The sequence below is a fragment of the Apodemus sylvaticus genome, chromosome 4, assembly GCF_947179515.1.
Source record: "Apodemus sylvaticus chromosome 4, mApoSyl1.1, whole genome shotgun sequence".
NCBI lineage: Eukaryota > Metazoa > Chordata > Mammalia > Rodentia > Muridae > Apodemus > Apodemus sylvaticus.
Window position 1 is genome coordinate 150,759,436 of NC_067475.1, and position 20,931 is coordinate 150,780,366.

The 20,931-nt window shown below is 40.2% G+C and overlaps 1 pseudogene; it reads right to left on the reverse strand.

Annotated features, from left to right (window-relative positions):
• Positions 1-15,239: 15,239 nt before the first annotated feature.
• Positions 15,240-20,931, reverse strand: part of LOC127683746 (prothymosin alpha-like) — a 37,486-nt pseudogene continuing 31,794 nt past the window's right edge.

Consider the following 20,931-nt stretch of genomic DNA (forward strand, 5'->3'; position numbering starts at 1 on the left):
GCAGTGTCTGGTGTGAGTTCCATCTCATGGAGTGAGCTTTAAATCAAACCAGGTATCAGTTGGTTTCTGCCCAAGCCTTGTGCCATCATTGCCCTAGCATAGTTTGTACGCAAGACAGACTGTAGATAAAGGGTTTTGTGGTTGTGTTTACGTTTCTTTTCTGGCAGCCTGTAGAGTGACCATTCATCCCAAAGGCACTAGAACATGCCAGTGAAGGCTCTATGTAGGCACAAGATCTATCTCTCCAGGTTCAATGACTTGTGCAAATGTTGTCATCAGCTATTAAGTCTTGCTACTGGTTAGTGGGAAAACTACCTATTGTCTTGGCAAAAGACTGGATTGTTTGGGGGATTTCCCTTTTGGCCAACAACGTAATTGGATAAGGTTCAATCCTAGACCTTGAAGCATCATTTGGTGACAAGAGGTGGCTAGTAGGGATTTTTGTCTACTTTATTATTTGGAGACTTCATTAAGATTGTCTTCATTTATTATAGGAAGTTTCTACTGCACTAAGTTTGCACCCCCCCCAAAGCCCTTCAATTCTAGTTCTCTCTCCATTCCCTTCCTCAATCCTATGTCCCCTCCCCTTCCTACCTAGTCCTCTAGTCCTCATGCCCCACCCTAGCTTTAATCTATTCTTTTTCCACTCTCCCAGGGAGACCCGTGTGTCCCACTAGTACTTTCTTCTATTCCTAACTTCTCTGGGTCTATGGACTCTAGCTTAGTTATCATTTATTTAATGGCTAATATATACAGATAAGCAAATACATATCATATTTATATTTTTGGGTCTGGATTACCTTACTCAGGATGGTTTTTTCTTGTTATATCCATTTGCTTGCAAATTTTGTGATGCCCCTCCCCTTAAAAAAGAGAGCTGAGTAATACTCCATTGTGTAAATGTAGCATTTTTTTTAATCCATTTTTTTGGGTGGGGGAGAACATCCAAGTTGTTTCCAGTTTCTGGCCTTTATGAATAGAGCAGTAATGAACATGGTTGGGCAAGTGTCCCTGTGGTAGGATGAAGCATCCTTTGGGTATATGCCTAAAAGTGGTTAGCTGGTTCTTGCAGTGGATAGATTCCCATCTTCCTGAGGAAATGCAATACTCATTTCCATAGTGGCTGTATTAGTTTGCACTTCCACCAGCAGTGGATAAGTGTTCCCTTTACTCCACATCCTTGCCAGTGCAACCTGTTCCTTGTATTATTGATCTTAGTTATTCTGAATGATGTAAGACAAAATCTCAAAATAATTTTGATTTTCCTTTCCCTAATGAGTAAGGATGTTGAACAGTTCTTTGTTTCTCAGTCATTTGAGTTTCCTCTTTTGGCAATTCTACGTCTAGATCTGTATCCCATTTTTAATTTGGTTGTTTTGTTTTTGATATCAAGTTTCTTGAGTTCTTTATATTAGCCTTCTATTGACTTTTTAAAAAAAGGCATTACAGTTAGTTCAGACTTTCCTGTCACTTCCTAGTGACCTTTTAGGAGATAGGGTGTGGTCACTTTCTATTTTAGTGCTCAACACAGAAAGCATACGTGTGATAGATGAACATACAAGTTAACACTCAAGATAGCTCTGGATGTATGTGCATCTTGTGTGAAGCCTTGCTCTTCATAATATCCTTGCTGCTGGGAGAGGTCAGTGTTCTCATGGAAGCACACATGGCCTCTGTGAGGTAAAGGAAAATTGGCTCAATATTGACTCCCAAAGATGCATGTCTTAATCCCTGGGAACTGGGATTATGTTATTTTACATGCCAAAAGAACTTAGAGCTAGAGTTAAGGTTATAGGCCCAAAAGATTATTTTGGATTATAAGTATTTAAAATTAGAAAGCAGAGGAAAAACAGATTCAGTGGAAGACAGAACAGAAGAGATTCAAATTGTGAGTAAGGACAAGCTTTAAGAATGATGAAAGATCGCCAGTTCCAGATGAGCCTGGGCGGCAACACCACATCTCTAGGTCCTGCAAGAGGCAAGAGGGGCTTCCGGGCAGCCAGCAGGGAGAAGTTGGTGTGCTCCAGTGAATCCAGCAGGCCACAGCAGGAGCCTTCAGGTGTCTGCTTTGGGATCTGAACAGCCTGGGCCACAGCACTTGGTCTCCAGGAAGTGCCAGAGACCTGGTGTGCACCCAGAGGCAGTCTGGGAGCTCACAGCACAGCTTGCTCCTGTGGCACAGAGCTTATGCTCCAGTCCAGAGGCCTCTGGCAGTAGCCCTCAGACCTCTCCGCTTCCGGATCCAGATCAGCCTGGGCGGCAACACCACATCTCCAGGTCCTGCAAGAGGCAAGAGGGGCTGCCGGGCGGCCAGCTGGGAGAAGTCGGTGTGCACCTGTGAATCCAGCAGGCCCCAGAGGGAGCCTTCAGGTGTCTGCTTCGGAATCTGAGCAGCCTGGGCAACAGCACCCTGTCTCCAGGCAGTGCAGGAGGTAAGCTGTGCACCAGAGGCCACCTGGGAAGGGACAGCTTGCACTGGTGAGTCCAGCATTGACAAGACCAACTAACACCAGTAAGAACTAGATGGCAAAAGGCAAACACAGGAACGTCACTAACAGAAATCAAGGCAATATGGCAACATCTGAACCCAATTCTCCTTTACCAGCATATCCTGGATACCCCATCACACCAGTAAAACAGGATTTGGATTTAAAATCACTGGTCATGATGCTGGTACAGGAACACATGAAGGACATACTTAAAGAAATTCAGGAGAAAATGGATCAAAAGTTAGAAGCCCTTGCAAGGGAAACACAAAAATCATTGAAAGAAATCCAGAAGAATACAAAAGCCAATAATGAGGAAACGCAAAAAACACTTAAAGAAATACAGGAGAACTTTGGTCAACAGGCTGAGATCATGAAAGAGGAAACACAAAAATCTCTTAAAGAATTACAGGAAAGCACAAACAAGCAAGTGAAGGAGCTAAGCAAAACCATCCAGGATCTAAAATCAGAAGTAGAAACAACCAAGAAAACTCAAAGGGAGACAACTTTGGAGATAGAAAGCCTTGGAAAGAAATCAGGGGACAGAGATGCAAATATCAACAACAGAATACAAGAGATAGAAGAAAGAATCTCAGATGCTGAAGATTCCATAGAAACCATGGACTCAACAGTTAAAGAAAATGCAAAATGCAAAAAGCTTGTAACCCAAAATATCCAGGAAATCCAGGACACAATGAGAAGACCAAACCTAAGGATTATAGGCATAGATGAGAGTGAAGATTTACAACTTAAAGGGCCAGCAAATATCTTCAATAAAATTATGGAAGAAAACTTCCCTAACCTAAAGAGAGAGATGCCCATGAATATACAAGAAGCCTACAGAACTCCAAACAGACTGGACCAGAACAGAAATACTTCCCGTCACATAATAATCAAAACGCCAAATGTTCTAAACAAAGAAAGAATATTAAAGGCAGTAAGAGAAAAAGGCCAAGTAACATATAAAGGAAGACCTATCAGAATCACAGCAGACTTTTCACCTGAGACTATGAAGGCTAGAAGATCCTGGGCAGATCTCATGCAGACTCTAAGAGAACACAAATGCCAGCCAAAACTACTGTATCCAGAAAAACTCTCAATCACTGTAGATGGAGAAACTAAGATATTCCATGACAAAACCAAGTTTACCCAATATCTATCCACAAACCCAGCCCTACAAAGGATAATAGGAGGAAAACACCAGTATAAGGAGGGAATCTTCACACTGGAAAAAGCAAGATAGTAACCTTTCATTAAACCCAAAAGAAGTTAACCAATCAAATTTAAAAACTAACGTCAAAATGACAGGAAGTAACAATCACTATTCCTTAATATCTCTTAACATCAATGGACTCAATGCCCCAATAAAAAGACATAGACTAACTGACTGGATATGTAAACAGGAACCTACATTTTGCTGCTTACAGGAAACACACCTAAGGGTCAAAGACAAACACTACCTTAGAGTAAAAGGCTGGAAGACAATTTTACAAGCAAATGGTCTCAGGAAACAAGCTGGAGTAGCAATTTTAACATCAGATAAAAATGACTTTCAACCCAAAGTCATCAAAAGAGACTCTGAGGCACACTTCTTGCTGGTCAAAGGAAAAATACAGCAAGAAGAACTCTCAATCCTGAACATCTATGCACCAAATGCAAGGGCATCCTCTTTCATAAAAGAAACTTTATTAAAGCTCAAAGCACACATTGCACCTAACACAATAATTGTGGGTGACTTCAACACTGCACTTTCCTCAATGGACCGATCAGGAAAACAGAAACTAAACAGGGACACAATGAAACTAATTGAAGCTTTGGACCAATTAGATTTAACAGATATATATAGAACATTCTATCCTAAAGCAAAAGAATATACCTTTTTCTCAGCACCTCATGGTACCTTCTCCAAAATCGACCTCAACAAATATAAGAAGATCGAACTAATCCCATGCCTCCTATCAGATCACTATGGAGTAAAAGTGGTCTTCAATAGCAACAAAAACAACAGAAAACCCACATACACGTGGAAACTGAACAATATTCTACTCAATGATACCTTGGTCAAGGAAGAAATAAAGAAAGAAATTAAAGACTTTTTAGAACACAATGAAAATGGAGACACAACATACCCAAATCTATGGGACACAATGAAAGCAGTGCTAAGAGGAAAACTCATAGCCCTGAGTGCCTCCAAAAAGAAAATGGAGAGAGCATACATTACCAGCTTAATGACACACCTGAAAGCCCTGGAACAAAAAGAAGCTATTTCACCCAGGAGGAATAGAAGGCAGGAAATCATCAAACTCAGGGCCGAAATCAATCATGTAGAAACAAAGAGAACCATACAAAGAATCAACAAAACCAGGAGCTGGTTCTTTGAGAAAATCAACAAGATAGATAAACCCTTAGCCAGACTAACCAAAGGGCATAGAGACAGTATCCAAATTAACAAACTTAGAAATGAAAAGGGAGATATAACAACGGAAACTGAGGAAATCCAAAAAATCATCAGATCTTACTACAAAAGCCTATACTCAACACAACTGGAGAATCTGGAGGAAATGGACAATTTCCTTGACAGATACCAAATACCAAAATTAAATCAGGACCAAAGAGATTATCTAAACAGTCCCATAATGCCTAAAGAAATAGAAGGAGTCATAGAAAGTCTTCCAACCAAAAAAAGCACAGGACCAGATGGTTTCAGTGCAGAATTCTATCAGACCTTCAAAGAAGAGTTAACACCAATACTCTTCAAACTATTCCACAAAATAGAAACAGAAGGAACACTACCCAATTCCTTCTACGAAGCCACAATTGTGCTGATACCAAAACCACACAAAGATCCAACAAAGAAAGAGAACTTCAGACCAATTTCCCTTATGAACATCGATGCAAAAATACTCAATAAAATTCTTGCCAACAGAATCCAAGAACACATCAAAACGATCATCCACCATGATCAAGTAGGCTTTATCCCAGGGAATGCAGGGTTGGTTCAATATACGGAAACCCATCAATGCAATCTACTACATAAACAAACTAAAAGAAAAAAACCACATGGTTATTTCATTGGATGCTAAAAAAGCATTTGACAAAATTCAGCATCCTTTCATGCTTAAAGTATTGGAAAGAACAGGGATTCAAGGCCCATACCTAAACATAGTAAAAGCAATATACAGCAAACCGGTAGCCAGCACCAAACTAAATGGAGAGAGACTTGAAGCAATCCCACTAAAATCAGGGACTAGACAGGGCTGCCCCCTTTCTCCTTATCTTTTCAATATTGTACTTGAGGTACTAGCTCGGGCAATTCGACAACATAAGGAGGTCAAAGGGATACAAATTGGAAAGGAAGAAGTCAAACTATCATTATTTGCAGACGACATGATAGTCTACCTAAGTGACCCAAAAAACTCCAGTAGAGAGCTCCTACAGCTGATAAACAACTTCAGCAAATGCAGGTTATAAAATCAACTCAAGCAAATCAGTGGCCTTCCTATACTCAAAGGATAAGCAGGCTGAGAAAGAAATTAGGGAAATGACCCCCTTCACAATAGCCACAAACAGTATAAAGTATCTTGGGGTGACTCTTACCAAACATGTGAAAGATCTGTATGACAAGAACTTCAAGACTCTGAAGAAGGAAATGGAAGAAGACCTCAAAAAATGGGAAAACCTCCCATGCTCATGGATCGGTAGAATCAATATAGTTAAAATGGCCATTTTGCCAAAAGCAATATACAGATTCAATGCAATACCCATCAAAATCCCAACTCAATTCTTCACAGAGTTAGAAACAGCAATTATCAAATTCATCTGGAATAACAAGAAACCCAGGATAGCTAAAACTATTCTCAGCAACAAAAGAAATTCTGGGGGAATCAGTATCCCTGACCTCAAGCAATACTACAGAGCAATAGTGTTAAAAACTGCCAGGTATTGGTACAGTGACAGGCAGGAGGATCAATGGAACAGGATTGAAGATCCAGAAATGAACCCACACACCTATGGCCACTTGATCCTCGACAAAGGGGCTGAAAACATCCAATGGAAAAAAGATAGCCTTTTCAACAAATGGTGCTGGTTCAACTGGAGGTCAGCATGCAGAAGAATGCGAATTGATCTATCCTTGTCTCCTTGTACTAAGCTCAAATCCAAATGGATCAAGGACCTCCACATAAAGCCAGACACTCTGAAGCTAATAGAAAAGAAACTGGGGAAGACCCTTGAGGACATCGGTATAGGGAGAAAGCTTCTGAACAGAACACCAATGGCGTATGCTCTAAGATCAAGAATTGACAAATGGGACCTCATAAATTTACAAAGTTTCTGTAAGGCAAAGGACACCATCAAAAGGACAAATCAGCAACCAACAAATTGGGAAAAGATCTTCACCAATCCTACATCAGATAGAGGGCTAATATCCAATATATATAAAGAACTCAAGAAGTTAGACTCCAGAAAACCAAGCAACCCTATTAAAAAATGGGGTACAGAGTTAAACAAAGAATTCTCAACTGAAGAACTTCGGATGGTGGAGAAGCATCTTAAAAAATGCTCAACTTCATTAGTCATTAGAGAAATGCACATCAAAACAACCCTGAGATTTCACCTTACACCAGTCAGAATGGCTAAGATTAAAAATTCAGGAGACAGCAGGTGTTGGAGAGGGTGTGGAGAAAGAGGAACACTCCTCCACTGCTGGTGGGGTTGCAAATTGGTACAACCACTCTGGAAATCAGTCTGGCAGTTCCTCAGAAAACTGGGTACCTCACTTCCAGAAGATCCTGCTATACCACTCCTGGGCATATACCCAGAGGATTCCCCACCATGTAATAAGTATACATGCTCTACTATGTTCATAGCAGCCCTATTTATAATTGCCAGATGCTGGAAAGAACCCAGGTATCCCTCAACAGAAGAGTGGATGCAAAAAATGTGGTACATCTACACAATGGAGTACTATTCATCCATTAGAAACAATGAATTCATGAAATTCTTAGGCAAATGGATGGAGCTAGAGAATATCATACTAAGTGAGGTAACCCAGAGTCAAAAGGTGAATCATGGTATGCACTCACTAATAAGTGGATATTAACCTAGAAAACTGGAATACCCAAAACATAATCTACACATCAAATGAGGTACGTGAAGAAAGGAAGAGTGGCCCCCTGTTCTGGAAAGACTCAGTGAAGCAGTATTTGGCAAAACCAGAACGGGGAAGTGGGAAGGGGTGGGTGGGAGGACAGGGGGAGAGAAGTGGGCTTGCGGGACTTTCGGGGAGTGGGGGGCTAGAAAAGGGGAAATCATTTGAAATGTAAATAAAAAATATATCGAATAAAAAAAAAGAAAAAAAAAAAGATTGATGAAGGATCAATTCCCATTCTTCTGCATGCTGACCTCCAGTTGAACCAGCACCATTTGTTGAAAAGGCTATCTTTTTTCCATTGTATGTTTTCCGCCCCTTTGTCGAGAATCAAGTGGCCATAGGTATGTGGGTTCATTTCTAGATCTTCAATCCTGTTCCATTGATCCACCTGCCTGTCACAGTACCAATACCATGCAGTTTTTAACACTATTGCTCTGTAGTATTGCTTGAGGTCAGGGATACTGATACCCCCAGAATTTCTTTGATTGTTGAGAATAGTTTTAGCTATCCTGGGTTTCTTGTTATTCCAGATGAATTTGAGGATTGCGCTTTCTAACTCTGTGAAGAATTGAGTTGGGATTTTGATGGGTATTGCGTTGAATCTGTATATTGCTTTTGGCAAAATGGCCATTTTAACTATATTAATCTTGCCGATCCATGAGCATGGGAGATTTTTCCATTTTTTTTTTTTTTGAGGTCTTCTTCCATTTCCTTCTTCATAGTCTTGAAGTTCGTGTCATACAGATCTTTCACATGTTTGGTAAGAGTCACCCTAAGGTACTTTATACTGTTTGTGGCTATTGTGAAGGGGGTCATTTCCCTAATTTCTTTCTCAGCCTGCTTATCCTTTGAGTATAGGAAGGCCACTGATTTGCTTGAGTTGATTTTATAACCTGCATTTGCTGAAGTTGTTTATCAGCTGTAGAAGTTCTCTAGTGAGTTTTTTGGGTCACTTAGGTAGACTATCATGTCATCTACAAATAATGATAGTTTGACTTCTTCCTTTCCAATTTGTATCCCTTTGACCTCCTTATGTTGTCGAATTGCCCGAGCTAGTACCTCAAGTACAATATTGAAAAGATAAGGAGAAAGGGGACAGCCCTGACTAGTCCCTGATTTTAGTGGGATTGCTTCAAGTTTCTCTCCATTTAGTTTGGTGCTGGCTACCGGTTTGCTGTACATTGCTTTTACTATGTTTAGGTATGGGCCTTGAATTCCTGTTCTCTCCAAGACTTTAAGCATGAAAGGATGCTGAATTTTGTCAAATGATTTTTCAGCATCCAATGAAATGACCATGTGGTTTTTTTCTTTGAGTTTGTTTATGTAGTGGATTGCATTAATGGATTTCCGTATATTGAACCAACCCTGCATCCCTGGGATAAAGCCTACTTGATCATGATGGATGATTGTTTTGATATGTTCTTGGATTCGGTTGGCAAGAATTTTATTGAGTATTTTTGAATCGATGCTCATAAGGGAAATTTGTCTGAATTTCTCTTTCTTTGTTGGATATTTGTGTGGTTTTGGTATCAGCATAATTGTGGCTTCATACAAGGAATTGGGTAGTATTCCTTCTGTTTCTATTTTGTGGAATAGTTTGAAGAGTATTGGTTTTAGGTCTTCTTTGAAGGTCTGATAGAATTCTGCACTGAAACCATCTGGCCCTGTGCTTTTTTGGTTGGAAGACTTTCTATGACTCCTTCTATTTCTTTAGGGGTTATGGGAGTGATTAGATGATCTATTTGGTCCTGATTTAATTTTGGTATTTGGTATCTGTCAAGGAAATTGTCCATTTCCTCCAGATTCTCCAGTTGTGTTGAGTATAGGCTTTTGTAGTAGGATCTGATGATTTTTTGGATTTCCTCAGTTTCTGTTGTTATATCCCCCTTTTCATTTCTAATTTTGTTAATTTGGATACTTTTTCTCTGCCCTTTGATCAGTCTGGGTAAGGGTTTATCTATCTTGTTGATTTTCTCAAAGAACCAGCTCCTGGTTTTGTTGATTCTTTGTATGGTTCTCTTTGTTTCCACTTGATTGATTTCAGCTCTGAGTTTGATGATTTTCTGTCTTCTACTCCTCCTGGGTGAATTGACTTCTTTTTGTTCCAGGGCTTTCAGGTGTGTTGTTAAGCTGCTAGTGTATGCTCTCTCCATTTTCTTTTTGGAGGCACTCAGGGCTATGAGTTTTCCTCTTAGCACTGTTTTCATTGTGTCCCAAAGATTTGGGTATGTTGTGCCTTCATTTTCATTAAATTCTAAAATATCTCTGATTTCTTTCTTTATTTCTTCTTTGGTCAAGGTGTCATTGAGTAGAGTATTGTTCAGCCTCCATGTGTATGTGGGCTTTCTGTTCTTTTTGTTGCTATTTAAAACCACTCCTATACCATAGTGATCTGATCTATCCTTGTCTCCTTGTACTAAGATCAACTCCACATGGATCAAGGACCTCCACATAAAGCCAGACACTCTGAAGCTAATAGAAAAGAAACTGGGGAAGACCCTTGAGGACATCAGTACAGGGGGAAAGTTCCTGAACAGAACACCAATAGCTTATGCTCTAAGATCAAGAATTGACAAATGGGACCTCATAAAATTTCAAAGTTTCTGTAAGGCAAAGGACACCATCAAAAGGGCAAATCGGCAACCAACAAATTGGGAAAAGATCTTCACCAACCCTACATCAGATAGAGGGCTAATATCCAATATATATAAAGAACTCAAGAAGTTAGACTCCAGAAAACCAAATAACCTTATTAAAAAATGGAGCACAGAGTTAAACAAAGAATTTTCACCTGAAGAACTTCGGATGGCGGAGAAGTATCTTAAAAAATGCTCAACTTCATTAGTCATTAAGGAAATGTAAATCAAAACAACCCTGGGATTTCACCTTACACCAGTCAGAATGGCTAAGATTAAAAAATCAGGAGACAGCAGATGTTGGCGAGGATGTGGAAAAAGAGGAACACTCCTCCACTGCTGGTGGGGTTGCAAATTGGTACAACCACTCTGGAAATCAGTCTGGCGGTTCCTCAGAAAACTGGGCACCTCACTTCCAGAAGATCCTGCTATACCACTCCTGGGCATATATACCCAGAAGATTCCCCAGCATGTAATAAAGATACATGTTCCACTATGTTCATAGCAGCCCTATTTATAATTGCCAGAAGCTGGAAAGAACCCAGGTATCCCTCAACAGAAGAGTGGATGTGAAAAATGTGGTATATATATATATATATATATATATATATATATATACCATTATTCAGCCATTAGAAACAATGAATTCATGAAATTCTTAGGCAAATGGATGGAGCTGGAGAACATCATACTAAGTGAGGTAACCCAGACTCAAAAGATGAATCATGGTATGCACTCACTAATAAGTGGATATTAACCTAGAAAACTGGAATACCCAAAACATAATCCACACCTCAAATGAGGTATAAGAAGAATGGAGGAGTGGCCCCTTGTTCTGGAAAGACTCAGTGAAACAGTATAGGGCAAAACCAGAACAGGGAAGTGGGAAGGGTTGGGTGGGAAAACAGGGGGAGGGAAGGGGGCTGATGGGACTTTTGGGGAGGGGGGTCTAGAAAAGGGGAAATCATTTGAAGTGTAAATAAAAAATATATCGAATGAAAAAAAAGAATGATGAAGGAATCACTAAGAATCACTAAGGCTCTTTGTAGCCTGGTACATCATTCAGAGGCAAGAAAGTCATGGAAATGGCCCAGCAGGAAATGGAGTCTCTCCAGCAGCTCCATATAGGTGTATAGTGCTGCTAAGCCTTGAGTTTAGTCCACAGAGTGCACAGAGTTCTGAGCTAAAGAACTGTAAGCAAAAAAATCTGTGCTGGCTTATATGCAATTAAATTTCCAAGTGTCTACTGTAGCAACAATACAATGTTAGAGTGGCTTGTCTTTTGCCTTGGTTCCTCACTGTCTTTACTTACACTTTATGAGTGACAGCAGTAAAAGTAAACAAAGGAGGAGGAGAGGTTTTTGCAGGGTTGGGGATAATGCTTAAGGAAAAGTCTTTGGTCTCAGCACTTGGGAGGCAGAGGCAGGCAGATTATTTCTGAGTTTGAGGATAGCATGGTCTACAGAGAGAGAGAGCTCTAGGATACCCAGGACTATATATAGAAACCCTGTATTGAAAAACAACCAGAATAAACAAACAAATGAATGGATAAATAAAATTTAAAGAGTTGAGGATGAAAGTTATATCTTAATATGCACCTTACTTACTTTAATTACCTTAAGCAAATTTTGACATTAGTTTATTTTTAAAACTTTAGTCAAGGAGATGCTGGTATGGCTAGGATATGAGTCCACAGTGAGGAGTGACTCTTTAGACCTGGGTTAACCGCGATGTCAGGACAGTGACCACTAGTCTCTTGGGGGCTAATTAAGTAAAATGAAATAAAATGAAATAAAAGCTTCAGTTGCATTAGCCGCTTTGTAGACATGGCCACCTAAGGAGCACCACCATGGGCATTATAGCTAAAAACTATTTTCACCTTGGTAGAAAATTCTACTGAGTGTCACTGCTCTGGATTGTATTAGGAGCAATTGCTTAGTGTTAATTTGCCAAACTTTCTGTTCATGATGGCTAGATTTAGAGGTTTTCCAGAGAATAGAGCATGCAGGATCACTTAGTTTTAACTAACTGGGACAACTGAACCGTAATCTCAGTTGTACCATACCCCAGCTCAATGTCTTAGTCTCTAAAAGATGAGTATCAGAGTATACAATTTACATTGTTTTCATCCCCCAAATCCCAGATCTGTGATCTAGTCCTCATCTGGCTATTATGCCCTTCCCTTCTGTAAGGTCAGCACTTGATTCACAGTAAAACATAAACGTTCCTAGGATGTCACTCAGAGCATGGAAGCTAGGTCTTTCTATGGGTTTGTTTGTTATTTACCTGGATGCCCACTGTCTTCTTTAGGACATCATTTTTTTTTGTTTTGTTTTGTATTTTCTATATTCTTTGTTTACATTCTAAAAGCTTTTCCCTTTCCCAGTTCTCCCCCCCCCCCCAATATGTCCTATAAGTCCTCTTCTCCCCATCCATTCTCCTATCTTTCCCCCTCCCTTTTCTCTGTCCTGGTACAATGTAAAGAGTATTTATTTCTGTTTAGCACCAGATACTAAGAAAATAGCTATTAGTTTAATTATGAACGACTCTGTGTCTCAATCTGAGTAGTGTAAGGAAGTCTCAGAGGAGGCCTTCATAACTATTGAATCTTGTTCTCAGTCCAATACTGTTGACTAGTTAAACTATTATGAAGAGAGTCCAGTCTTCAGCACTTCCTAAAAGTTTTACACATGTTGCTTCTGTATTTTTGGTAATTGTCATTGAATTTAGCTTGTACTGAACCAAATCTATATTTACACTACATTTAATACCTTTTATTCTAACATTTTCCTTTTCTTTGTGTGTATGACGTTTGCATTGTGTATGTGTGTGGGCATACAAGCACATGTGTACGTGTTCACAAATCCCTATGCATGTACCCAGAGGAAAATATCACGTGTTCTGTTCTTTTTGTGACTCTGGCTGGCCAGCAAACTTTCAGATCTACCTGTCCCTGCCCGCCAACCCCTGTACCAGTACTGACATTATCAGCACAAGCACTTATATCTATTTTATTTTTAATGTGGGGAATCAAACTCAGGCCCACGGTAGCAAATGCTTTTATCTCTTGAACCATCTCCCCCGTTCTGTACAACAGTTCTTCAATGTCACCATTCATAGCGACCTGAGAATCATTTAAAATAGCCTTTCCTCCTCTAACTTGCTTATGTTGGGCTTTCCATCATGGTGGCAGAGACTGTAAGGGACACATCCTGGTTGTGACAGGCTTTGCTTCCTGAATTGAGCTCTTACTTTTCTTTCCTGTGGGAAATGTTCAGCCATTGTATCTCTGAATATCTCTTTTCTTCCCACACCTGCCTTTGTCTTCACCTCCTGTGTTCCTCTTTAGTTATTTTACCCTTTTATTCACTTTCTATTGTATATTTTTCTTCCCTTTTATATTACTTTATGGTTACGCATATCCGTCCCTTGTTTCATATACAACTGCTTGATGTGTTTTACTCTGTTTATTAACATTTGTTTTGATTCATATATTTGTGTGTATTCATATACATGCCTATATTTCCCAGACGTGTAACATTTCTAGCTAGTGCATTTTTATTTAGTTTTTGTCTGATGGTTTTCTTCGGCACACAAGTGTTTTGCCATTATTGATGGCCCACACAGGAGGTAGCAAATTATTTTGAATTAAGTTAAATATAAAATAGTTAGTATTTGTATAAAATTTTCTAATCCCATCCAATGGGAAATCCCTCAAAGCTCAGTAAGCTTACATTTCAATTTTTATCTTATTTGACTAAGAATAAAATGACAGTCTTTAAAATATAAAATCTGCCACTAGAAAATAGTTTTGTTTCATTTTATTTTATGTATTGCATGAGTTTAGTATATTTATTTTTTATTACAGTTAACATATTACTTTTACTAAAAATTTTTTTGTTAGAACAACTCAGCAAAATATAATTCTGGTTTATTGTTGGACAATGTTTCACACATACATCAAACAGGCCAAAATAAATAAATAAATAAATAAATAAATAAATAAATAAACAGCAACTTCATAGACACACACAAAAAAAAAAGAAAAAAAAGGAAAATAATTCTTTTTATCTTTGGCTTCCCTCCCCCCATCCCCCAAGGATAGGGTTTCTCTGTGTAGCCATGGCTGTCCTGGAACTCACTCTGTAGACCAGGCTGCCCTGGAACTCAGAAATCCGCCTGCCTCTGCCTCCCAAGTGCTGGGATTAAAGGTGTGCGCCACCACCGCCCGGCATCTTTGGCCTTTTTAACCATCTCATACAAACCAACTACTTATAGTACAGCTAGGTACACACACACACACAAATTACTGGGATGCTCAGAATAAGATTGGTTTTATTTACAAGGTTTTTTTTTCTCTTTTGAGATTATAATGAACATGGTCACAACACAAGTAAAGTCTGAAGTAGGACAGAAAATGCTCTGAAGGCTGGTTTGTTCACCCATTATCATTAAAAATGTCTGACCCCCAACAATATGTACAAAAATATAAAATGTAAGTAAAAATACAAACAAATTTTCCTCTTAAAGTAGTTTTAAGAAAAAAAGCAGGGCCTGGGAAGTTCTGGTTCTTTTTCCCTTCTGTGTTGCCACTTCATGTTGTGGTTTGTGGGGAGCAAATGCCATCTGTAGGTGGCACTGCCCGCTGTGGGTGGGCAGGCCTGCTTCTCTCGTGGAAGTGACCAGATGGGAGGTAGAGAGTGAATAGGTCACGGGCGGGCGTAAGGTTAGCTTTCCCTTTTGCTGTCAGTCTTCTGCTTCTTGATGTCAACATCCTCCTCCTCCTCCTCCTCCTCCTTTTCTTCCTCCTCCTCCCCCTCTCCTCCTCCCCCTCTTCTCCTCTTCCTCCTCCTCTTCCTCCTCCTCTTCCTCCTCCTCTTCCTCTTCTTCCTCCTCTTCCTCTTCTTCCTCCTCCTCTTCTTCCTCCTCCTCCTCTTCCTCTTCCTCCTCCTCCTCTTCTTCCTCCTCCTCCCCCCTCCTCCTCTTCCTCCTCCTCCTCTCCTCCTCCTCTTCCTCCTCCACTACCAGCTTGCCCATAGGAACCTCAGCCTCCTCATCTTCATCTCCATCCTCTTCCTTGCCGTCACCTTCCTCCTCTTCCTCTTCCTCCCCACCTTCTTCCTCTTCTTCATCTACCTCATGTCAGGCTCCTGCTCCCCCATTTTCCACATTTTGAGCATTCCCATTGGCAGGTGCATCTCTTCCATTCTCCGCCTCCTCCACAACCTCCTACTTCTCCTTCACGTCCTTGGTAGTGATCTCGGAGCTGGTGTCCACTGCCGTGTCTGACTTGGTGGGGCACGGATGCAACGAGTGAGGAATGAGTGGAGTTCGAGGACTCTGGTGACAGAGCTGGTCGGAGTCCGCGATGGAGGAGGCAGTGGGGGTGGCGAAGGTGGCTGCAGTGAGCTCGACCTGGGAACAATGCTAAGATGGCTTTTCAGAGCAGCCAGTGGTCTTCTTACAATTTTTAACTGAGAATTTATTGTTAAAATCCTATAGGAGTAGTCTGTAACTAATTAGAAGATACACAGCAAACCTATGTCAAAAATCAATATTGAGTATAATTTCTAAATTAATTTAGAAAAATTTGTTTCTTTAACATATAAAGTATCTTAGTATTACTGATTTTTTTCATTAAAATATTGTAAAATATATGACTTTTGAGCCACGGACATGCAGTTGAATTTTGTTGTTGTTGTTTTTAAAGCTCATGCAAGTTATGCAGGAGAATTTTGTTATCAGTTCCATTATATGGCTAATGAAACCTGAGCTGGCAAGTGGCAAAGATGGCTGTGTGGTTCCTAAGTGTGATCTCCTTGCTTTCAATCCTCATATCTTCCTGCTTGGAAACACATATCCTGCCACTTAGGAGTATAGGGTATAATAATATCTTGGAAGAAAATAAACTACATTGTCTCCTAATGCGTATTATCCAATGTTTTGTCTCGGATTTGGGAGAAATCTCTTCAGTGGACAACTTAATAAATATGCCTCAAAATAATTTTTTTTTTTTTTTGGTTTTTTTTTCGAGACAGGGTTTCTCTGTGTAGCCCTGGCTGTTCTGGAACTCACGTTGTACACCAGGCTGGCCTTGAACTCAGAAACCCCACTTGCCTCTGCCTCCCAAGTGCTGGGATTAAAGGCGTGCGCCAACACCACCCGGCCCAAAGTAATTATTTTTAAGACATTCCTATAGGAAAAGTCTTGAGTAGGAACTGTGTTGATTAGGTTTTTGTCACTTAGCACAGACTGGGGCCAGGTCGGAAGAGGGAAACTCAACTGAGAAAATTCCCCCACCAGACAGGTCTGTAGGCATGTTTGTGGGGAGCAGTTTCTTGATTAATAATTGATTGGGAGGGCAGCCCGCTGTGGGTGGTTCCAAGCATGGAGGGGTTGTGCTAGGTGATACAACTCAGCGGCTGAGCACGCCTTGAGGTTAGGCCTCTAGACCAGGGAGGCTCACCCCTTTCGCTGAGATGTACCAAGTCATAAGCACATCAACCTCCTTTACGGCTGTAGCCTAAACCCACAGCTCTCCAGTAGGATTCTGCTTCCCAGTGCTGATCATTCTGGAAAAATCATTCTGGAATGAATTCTGCAAGCCAATGTAGCTAGTGACTTCTCCTGGGGCAGAATTTGAGATTATATGCCAGTCTGTGATACCTAGTGGTCTCCACTGATGCCATTCCCCTACACTTCCCTTACACACCTGTGTTGCTTCTGTCATCCCAACTGAAGACCGTGCCTTAGTCTTGGAAGTCCTGCAAGCCCTGCACTGACTAGGGCATAACCACAAATGAATGTGTGATTTGCAAAGCATATAGCAGAGGCTCAGTTCACACCCAGTTCAGATGTGCCTAGATGATTGGTTGGCTGTTTGTTTTTAAATTTCCAGGGAAGGAAAATGAACTGACTATCCATTGTTTAGCACTGGCTAAATCGAAATGAAAATGCGATAATTTCTCCGGCAGATTTACTTTCCTAATTATGCTTGGCGAATGTTTCCACTGAGTGATGGAAAGAGATGGTGCCTGGGAAAATGCCAAATGGCAGAAGGAAGTGTGACCTGAGATTAAAAATGTCCAAGGGTAAACTCCTGAGTGGACGATCAGAAACAAGATTTGTAAAAGGAGATGATCTGAACGTCATTATTCTTTCAACTTTGTCTGTTTCCTCCCTGACTTTGTAAAACATTTTCTTGGCTAAAATATAAACACTGTAACGTTACCTTGCTACAATCTGACAGGGATAAAGATATTGCTTCTCCTTCAGAGTTTAGTAGAAGATTTTGCAAAAGAGGAATATTTTTGTATATGTAAAAGTGTATTTACTGTACACGGTATTGGACAACAAAAGAACATTTCCATATAGGTGAAAACTTTGAAAATATCCTTTCTGGGACCCCACCCCTCTGCTTTCTTATCCCCTGCTTGCTAGTCCATTGCCACAGTTCTACTGCTGTATATACGTAAGAATCTTAGATAGCTGTAAATATATACAAACCACAAATGGGAAAATGTGATATTTGTCTTTTTGAGACTGACTTAACTTTCTTAATCTGATCAGCTCCAATGGCACACATTTTCCAAAACCAGCATATTTCTCTAACACTCCTCTAGTGTTAGATACCTAGGTTGGCCCCATGACTTAGTTTTATGACTGATGCACATAAACATTGATGTGCCACTTTGTCTGTGCTATACTGGCTTGGGCAAACACCCAGCAGATGAACAGTTGGGCCATGAGGCAGATCTTATATAGGCTATGAGGAGTATCAGTATTGATATCCATGTAGTTCGACTAGTTTGCATTCTCACTAGCAGTATGCAAAGTTTACTTCTTTTTGTCATTTTACTGGCACTTGTTGTACTGATTTTTATAATTGCTTTCCTTCTGACTGTGGTGAAATGGACTCTCAATGTGAACTACCATGTTGTTGCTGGGATTTGAACTTAGGACCTCTGGAAGAGCAGTCAGTGCTCTTAACCACTGAGCTATCTCTCCTGCCCTTGGACTCTCAATCTAATTTTAATTTGCATTTCTCTGATGCTCCTTTGTATTTCATCTCTTAAAAACTATATGTTCAATCCATTAGCTAATTTTTGGTAGATTGATTTCTTTTTTTTTTTTTTTTTTAGATCTTTGTATTTTCAGCTTTCTGACCGCATATTAGTGCTCTATGAGAAGCCAGTTAACTATTATAGATTTTAATGCATGCACCAAGCTCTCTTCACCCTTTCTTCCACTGTGCAGAAGCTTCATAATTTCATTAGGGCCCATGACTGTCAATTCTTAGCATTATTACTTAAATAACTGGAGTTCTTTTTAGAAAGTGCCTGCCTATGCCTATATGTTGGTTTTAGAGTTTCAGAGCCGAGGTCCACTTGGAACAGGGTGAATATGGACAAATGGTTTCATTCTTCTACATGTGACTTCAGCTTTTCTAGCATTAATTACCAAAGAGACCAACTTTCCCCGTGCTGAGATCCCCTACTGTGATTAGCTGGCCACTGCTGTTTTCCCTGTGTGTAATAAACACGGGGAGTATTCATCCCATCCAAGTTGGCAAGCCATGGAACCCCAAATCATATTCCAGTCTGCTTTGTGTTTTTCCTTCTTCACCTCCAGTTGCTCCCAGTCAGTTCACAGGTCACCAGACTTAGCCAGAGGGCTACAGCACTACTTAATGCCTACCTCCTATCCTCCTAGGTTAATGTCTTTTTTTTTTTTTTTTTTTGAGCCAGAGAGAATAAATGAGAGTGGAGTCTGATAAGCTCCTTCCTACACAAGCTGAAATTTCGATGGGCTCAGTCTTGTGCCCATCTCTAGGGCAGCAGTGAGGTCATGACTGCTGTACTGTGCCATGACCAGAACACACTCTAGCATTCTTCCCCCACTACTTCTTCCTATATTCATTCTTCTTCATGGTTTAGGGTGGGACACTCGATAGTCATTTACTACGAACTGTGATTTGTCTGAATGATTGCTGCACATGTAAAATGAAGATTCTCTGATGGTGACCTAGCAGCAGGAACTGCAGGGATAAAGACAGGTGTCTAGAAGGCACTTTGCCACCATTTTTATTTAGCAAACTGAGACTGGTAAATTTCTTCTAAGGACTATGACCTTCTTAGCCACAAGTTCTTAGCCAGATTTACAGCACAGGGTGTAAATTACTTCCTGTGGAGTGGGTCTCAGAATCAGAAATCAGTTCCTACCACGTTATAGTCACGCCACTAATGCACAAAGATGGGGGTATATATTGCTAGTAGACAATCATTCTTGTAGCCCATGAGGTGTACAACTGGTTAGAACTATTAATGATTTTTTCTCCTCTAGCAGCTTGCCTAGCACCTTCTGGCCCTAGGAAAGATAGCTAGCTAGGAGGAAAGTTCCATGCAGGTCTAGCTTGAGTTTTCAATGTCTTATAGCCTGTGTGTGTAGTATCTTCAGCCGTAAGGTCTTATGGACTCATTCTGATAGGCAGCCAAGAACATCAGCAATAGCCTGTATTATCTGGGTCCTCCCTGATCAATCCCTCCTAAGTATATATTATAATCTGGAACTGGGGTTTTTGTTTAACAACCTTTGGTTTCTGGGAGGAACATTATCCACTCATGTAGAGTATTTCCACTCAAAACATAGTTTAAAGATTATGTTTTTAAATAGATGTATAGAGTAGTAGATTTCCATAGTGATTTTCATACATCCTTAGTTTTGGTTAACTTTACCCTGACCCTACTCCTTTCTACCCTATCCCCCTAGACCAATTTCCACTAAAATGTCTTCATTTCTAATATTAACTTCTTTACTTTTTATTTATCTATAGATTCTTTAATTGATTGAAAATACAGTCTTCTCTCTTCAATAAAATCTGACTGCTGTTTCCCCTCCCTCTACTCTTTCCAGATCCCCCTCACTCCCCTCTTCTTCAGATACACTCTCCTACTGTTTTGTCTTCAGAAGAAAGAAGGCCTCCAAGAAACAACAGCCAAACAGGACAAAAGAATATATAATAAGATATAATAAGCCTTCCTATCAAAGCTAAACAAGGTAACCCAATAGGAGAAAAGGAGTTCCAGGACAGAAAAGATCGTCAGATATACTTGCTGGCACTGGCTGACGGGGCGTCCAGTAAAGATCTCGAAGCAACCCAGGCTGATCTAGGACAGAAGGGAATGAGGCTCCATTGCCCAGGACAATGTCAACCCAGTTCATTGAATAAAGTGAGATTGAGCTGGTGCCTGCATGGAACTATTTTACTTTCCAATTTCATTGCTCTGCTGTAGGTCCTTACTTAACACATGCCCAACAAGTTCCCTTTCCTAAGTTCCTGTCCTTTAAAAACATTTCAACCAAACATTCTAACTATTGGGTGCTAGGCTCTCCATATGAGAGAGAAACGCAGTCTGTGATTACCTGTGCTTGGGTCATCTCTCTGTTTTCTCCAGTTCCACTCCTTTTCCTCAAGCTTTTGGAATTTCATTTTTTTTTTTTTACAGATGAATGAAACTCTGTTGTGTATATGTAGCACTATTTTGTTACTCATCAGTTGATTGGCATATAGCTTTTTTTTTTTTTTACAGTTCTTGGCTACTTAGTGAAGAGAGCAACAATGAACATAGTTATACAAGTATCCAGGCATGAGAATGAT